A 6000-nucleotide genomic window follows, 5' to 3' on the forward strand; every position below is an offset into this window, starting at 1 on the left:
ACTTACCCACAAGACAAAGTGATTACTAGTTGGAGATCTGGTTGGAAGATATTAGCGAGCTGTGAAGCAGAAACACATTTTCTCCATGCTTTTTCATTATAGTATTCATGAAGTCATACGTAAATTGGATGGCATGTGGTTAGAGCAGTAAGGAAAGAAAGTGTGCTGGAAGGGAGAGAGCATGGGGGTGTGCAGCCAGACAGGCTGCGGTTGAGAACCAGGCCACAGGTTACTCTGTGTATCACAGTGGACCATTTATTTCTTAGAAATACCCTTTCTGTGAAATGTAAATGATAATGCCTGACAGAGGAATTTTAAGGATTAAAGGTAAAGTGGGTATAGTGCTCAGCACCAGTGAATAATGAGTAAATAGAAATATTTTATTGTTTTGTTAATGTTCAATTCTTGCTCTACCTTAAAGAAACTCCATATTAAGTACTTTATTTTTATGTATGCAGCCCATGATTTTTAATCCTGTGTTATGTACATAGTGGTAACTGCTAGGAAACAAGGGAGTTAAATAGAATCTGCACATTCAAAGACCTAATAGTCTACCCGTCTTGGGGTGTCTGTGTGCATGTCCAAAGAATAGAGCATTATGATTCCTTATCTTGTTGAAAATTTAACTAAACAAGATGAAATCAGTGAGTTGGTATTTTCATTGTGCCTGTATGATGTAAAAATATGCAGATCGCTCCTATTCAGGAATGGAGGATATGGGAATTCTAAGGAGCTGAATATTGAACCCTGAAATACACCAGGGGCACAAAAGAGATGAGCCATGTTTGTGTAGTTAGTTTCCTATTGGTATGCTACTTCACTTTCCCAACAATAACTCATTATTGAATTCTCTCTGAAGTCAACCTGACTTGAGTTTTAGATCCAGGATCTTCTTTTTCATTCATTTCTTCTCAAAATACCAAGTTCCCCAAATAGATTTACAAGTTTTTAAAAAGTTGTAGCCTGCTTTTTCACAACAGTTTGTCATCAGAACACCGGTGTCATGAAAACCATCACTAAATCTAAAATAAAGTGGGAAAGGAGATGACTCATTGACATCATGGATGCATAGATTCAGGCAAGTTTACCACTACTTGATTATCTGATCTGTGAATGTGGTGGAAACAACAAAAGAACAATTGAAAGACTTGAGAAGAAGGCTGCTGAGGTAGGAAAAGGCCCTTTCAAGTAAGCCTGGGTGTTGGATAAACTGAAAGCTGAAGGTGAAGATGATATCAGCATTGACATCTCCATGTGGAAATTCAAGACCAACAAGTATTATGTGACCATCATTGAGTCCCCCATTATTGATGTCCTAGGACACAGAGACTCCATCAACAACATAATTACATTTACATTTCAGGCTGTCTGTGCTGTCCTGATCGTCTCTGCTGGTGTTGGTGAATTTGAAGAAAGTATCTCCAAGAATGGGCAGACCCACAAGCAAACCCTCTGGCATACACACTGGGTGTAAACAACTAATAACAATTAGTAAATGACTAATCACTGGGGTTCACAAAATGGATTCCACTGAACCATCCTATAGCCAGAAGAGATGCGAGGAACTCATTAAGGAAGTCAGCACCTACATTAAGAAGATTGGCTACAATCCTGAGACAGTAACATTTATGCCAGTTTCTGGTTGGAAGAGTGACAGCATACATGCTGTAGCCAAGTGCTCACATGTCTTGGTTCAAGGGATGGAAAGTAATCTGTAAAAATGGCAATGTCAGTGGAACCATACTACCTGAAACCCCAGATTGCATCCTGCCACAAACTTGTCCAACTGACAAGCCCTTGCATCTGTCCCTCCAGGATATCTACAGGATTTGTCATATTGGTACTGTCCCTGTGGGCTGAGTGGAGACTATTGTTTTGTTTTGTTTTGTTTTTTGTTTTTAAGAATAATATATTTATTTCAGAGGTGGAGAGGGGCAGAGGGAGAGAGGGAGAGAATTCTAAGTAGACTTTATGTTGAGCATGGAGTCCCATGTGGAGCTTGATCTCACACCCCTAAAATCACAACCTGAGCTGAAGCCAAGGGCCAGATGCTCAACGGACTGTGCCATTTAGGTGTCCCAGAGATTCATGTTCTTAAACCAGGCATGGTGGTCACCTTTGCTCTAGTCAATATTATAACTGATATAAAGTCTGCTGGAATGCAGCATGAATCTTTGAGTGAGGCTATTTCTGGGGACAATGTGGGTTTCAATATCAAGAATATATTTGTCAAAGATGTTTGTCATGGCCCTGTGGCTGAACACAGTGAAAATGACTCAACTACAGAAGCAGCTGGCTTTACCACTCAGGTGATTATCCTGAAACATCCAGCAAAATAAGTGCTGGATATGCATTTGCATTGGATTATCACACAGCTCACATTGTTGCACGTTTGCTGAACTGAAGGAGAAGACTGACCACAGTTCTGGAAAAAAGCTGGAAGATGGCCCCATGTTCCTGAAATCTGGTGATGTTGCTATCATTGATACAGTTCCTAGAAAGCCTATGTGTGTTGGGAGCTTCTCTGATTATCCTCCTCAGGCCATTTTGCTGTTCATGACATAGAAACCATCTGTCGGTTTCTATGGATGTCCATCAAAGTGGTGGACAAGAAGGCAGCTGGAGCTAGCAAGCTCACCAAGTCTGCCCAGAAAGTTCATAAGTGAATAATATCCCCAACACCCATCACACTAGTCTTAATCAGTGGTGGAAGAACGGTCTCAAAGCTATTTGTGTCAATTCACCATATAAGTTTAGTAGTAAAATACTGGTTAATGATAGCAATGCATTGTAAAACCTTCAGAAGAAAATGAGAACATTTTGTGGACCATTTGTTGTGTGTGTGTGTGTGTGGCAGTTTTGTCACTAATTTTTAAAAAGATTTTATTTATTTATTTATTTGTCAGATAGAGAGAGAAGAGAGAGAGAGCATAAGCAGGGGAGTGGCAGGCAGAGGCAGAAGGAGAAGGAAGCTTCCTGCTGACTAAGGAGACTGGTGTGGGACTTGATCCCAGAACTCTGGAGTCATAACCTGAGCTGAAGGCAGATGCTTAACTGACTGGGCCACCTAGGCATCCCATTAAGTTGGTAATTTTTAAAATCAGTACTATTTAATGGAAACAACTTGACCAAAATCCTGTCACAGAATTTTGAGACCCATTAAAATGAACATTTAATGAGAATTAAAAAAAGTTAAAAAAAGTAAAAAAAAAATTAAAAAGTAGAAGATTAATCAAAATTTGTTCTGCATCACTGTTCTTTGTTGTTGTTGTTGCTTTTTCCAAATGTCCAAGAGACTTTTTAACACTTACTTTACAAAATAAGCAAGTAATCATCTATTTTGGGGATGGAAAAAGAGGAGGTGGGAAATGAGATGTCTGGCCTAACCTCCTGTTATTTAGGCATGGAAATGATTTGTTTAGTGATTCTGCCATAATCATAAAACAGCTTTTGCATTGTCTTGGTTTCTCCATGTGTTTTGAAAGAGAATAGTGTGCTTAAAATCTTGTTTTAATTCTTGGGAACTCAGTGTATATTTGAGGAGGGTGGAAAAGAGGCATTATTGAAAGAAAAATGTTTCTAATACAACTTGGAAGACAGCACAGAGAAAGAAGAAAATGAATAAATAATTTTATTTTAGAATTGAAAGGGATTTTAGAGCTCATCTTGCTTAACTTGCCTCTGTATAGATGACTGAAATGACTTTAAGTATCTTGCTGTTGGAAGATTACACAAAATAAGGTGTCCTGACTTCTACAATAGGGTTTTGCTCCCCTCTAAGTGTTATTATGGGATTACAGTGCAGAATGGTCTAATAAATATCATCATTGCCATTACTGCTTGTGAGGACTGGTTGTATGTACAAAGTTTATGTAATACCCGATATGGAAATCCTAGTGCCCTAAAGTAACTGTTTAATGATGATGCCTTTGCTCTCTTCAGACCAGTGAAATGAACACACATTTCTAGTTCCATTTAATAAAAGGTCTCCTTGAGGGCACTAAATCCTGTTCTTCTGGAAAAGCTCATCCACCTCACATGAGTAAACAATTCATTTCTTCACAAATTTTGTTTACAATCCATAAGCACAATAAATCCTGCTTTGTGTTATTGATGTCATCAAAAATTAGACAGAATTCACTAGAATGAATGGTGGGTATCCATTTTTCACAGTTTCATAGAAAGGAAGAACAGGTTGATGAAATATGTTAGATTTATGGTTAATTGACCATAATTATTCAATTGTGATTACACTGGATACTTCCTACGTGATGGAAAGTTAGTAGTCGTTACGGATGGTTTAAAAATAGAGCAACCCATTTCATAGTTCATAGGTAAATGTTTCTGAGTTTTTTTTTTTTTATTATTAGCATCTAATGTATTATTTGTTTCAGGGATACAGGTGTGTGATTCAACAATCTTATACAATTCACCGTACTGACCATAGCACATGCCCTGCCCAGTGTCCCATTACCCAGCCACCTCATCCCTCCCACTCACCTCCCCTCCAGCAATCCTCAGTCTGTTTGCTGAGATTAAGAGTTTCTTCTGGTTTGTTTCCTTCTCTGGTTTCAAGACAGAGGATCAGAGGGAAAGGGAGGGAAAATGTTTCTGAGTTTTAAAGAATTTTATCAGCTAGAAAAATTTGCATTGGCTTCACATTCACCCAAACTATGTTCTTTCTATCTTTACTTCATTACCTTCCTCAGCATATTGACCTTTAATTTTTCCAGAGACCTAATTTCAAGGAAAATTACATGAAAGTAATTTTTTAAAGATTTATTTATTTATTTTCAGAGAGAGAGAGAGAGTGAGTGGAAGAGGGGCAGAGGGAGAGAATCTTTCATACAGATTTCCGACTGAGCGCAGAACCTGACTGGGCGGCTGGATCCTACAACCTATGAGAATATGACCTGCAAACAAGAAGAGTTGGACACTTAACCCAATGAGCCACCCAGGTGCTCCTATATGAAAGTAAATTTTGAAAGAAAATAGTCAAGACCCAGATATATGAAAGATAAAAATAGAATTTAGGTGGTTAGAATCCTGTGGTGATGCTCATTATCTTCTCTGTTTTTCAAACAAAATCTTCTATTACTGTAGTTCTGTCTGGTTAGATGAGGATTCTATTTTTAAAATATATTTATAGTTCAAGTTATTTGGATTTTATTCTTTTTTTGGGGGGGGGTCTGCTTTCTTTCTTTGCCTTCCTGCATTCCTTTCTTCCTTCATTCTTCTTTCCTCTTTTTTGTAGAACACAATATGCATGAAGAAGAAATTGTAAGGGATGACCTTTTATATTCCAGTTGCTTCACTCTAGGGAGTTCTCTCATCCCTCTTTATGCCCTAATCAAAAACTGCAAATGAAAGAAAATTTCCAACTGCATGTAAAATTGAGAATATTGTAACATACGGATGGATCCTATATAATTTTGAAGCATCAGCTCTTTATTAAGACCAATTTATTAAGATTATTAGGTCATATCACAGGAGCAGATCTGCTTTTAATGATATGACTAATATATACAATATATGCAAGGTATAGCTATATCAAATCATCATACTGTAAATCAGAAACACAAGGGAGACAAGTAATTTCCATCTTCTCTGGGCTTCATTTCCCTTGTCTATAAAGAGATGGAAGAGGGTGTGGAATGACTCCTAAGATTAGTTCCTGTACAAACTTTTTATGAACCTATTCTTTTAAAGATTTATCATTTTAGAAAGAGAGAGCCCCTAGTGGGAGGGGCCGAGGAAGAGGGAAAGAATCTCAAGCAGACTCTGCCCTGAGTCCTGAGCCCATTGTGGGGCCTGATCTCATGACCCTCAGGTCATGACCTGAGCCAAAAACAAGAGTTGGATGTTCAACTGACCGAGTCAGCCTATTCTTTATGAACTTATTCTCAACATAAGAACTTTCTAGTAATCCGGACAGTGAAGCACACTGTTACTAGATTACTCACAAGGGAAATACTCTTTTTGTAGTTTAGAATTTAAATC

General features: G+C 38.0%; 1 pseudogene; it reads left to right on the forward strand.

Moving 5' to 3' along the window:
- Positions 1 to 2666, forward strand: part of LOC131834720 (elongation factor 1-alpha 1-like) — a 104652-nt pseudogene extending 101986 nt beyond the window's left edge.
- Positions 2667 to 6000: the final 3334 nt, after the last annotated feature.

Source organism: Mustela lutreola, chromosome 6 (genome assembly GCF_030435805.1).
Source record: "Mustela lutreola isolate mMusLut2 chromosome 6, mMusLut2.pri, whole genome shotgun sequence".
Lineage (NCBI taxonomy): Eukaryota > Metazoa > Chordata > Mammalia > Carnivora > Mustelidae > Mustela > Mustela lutreola.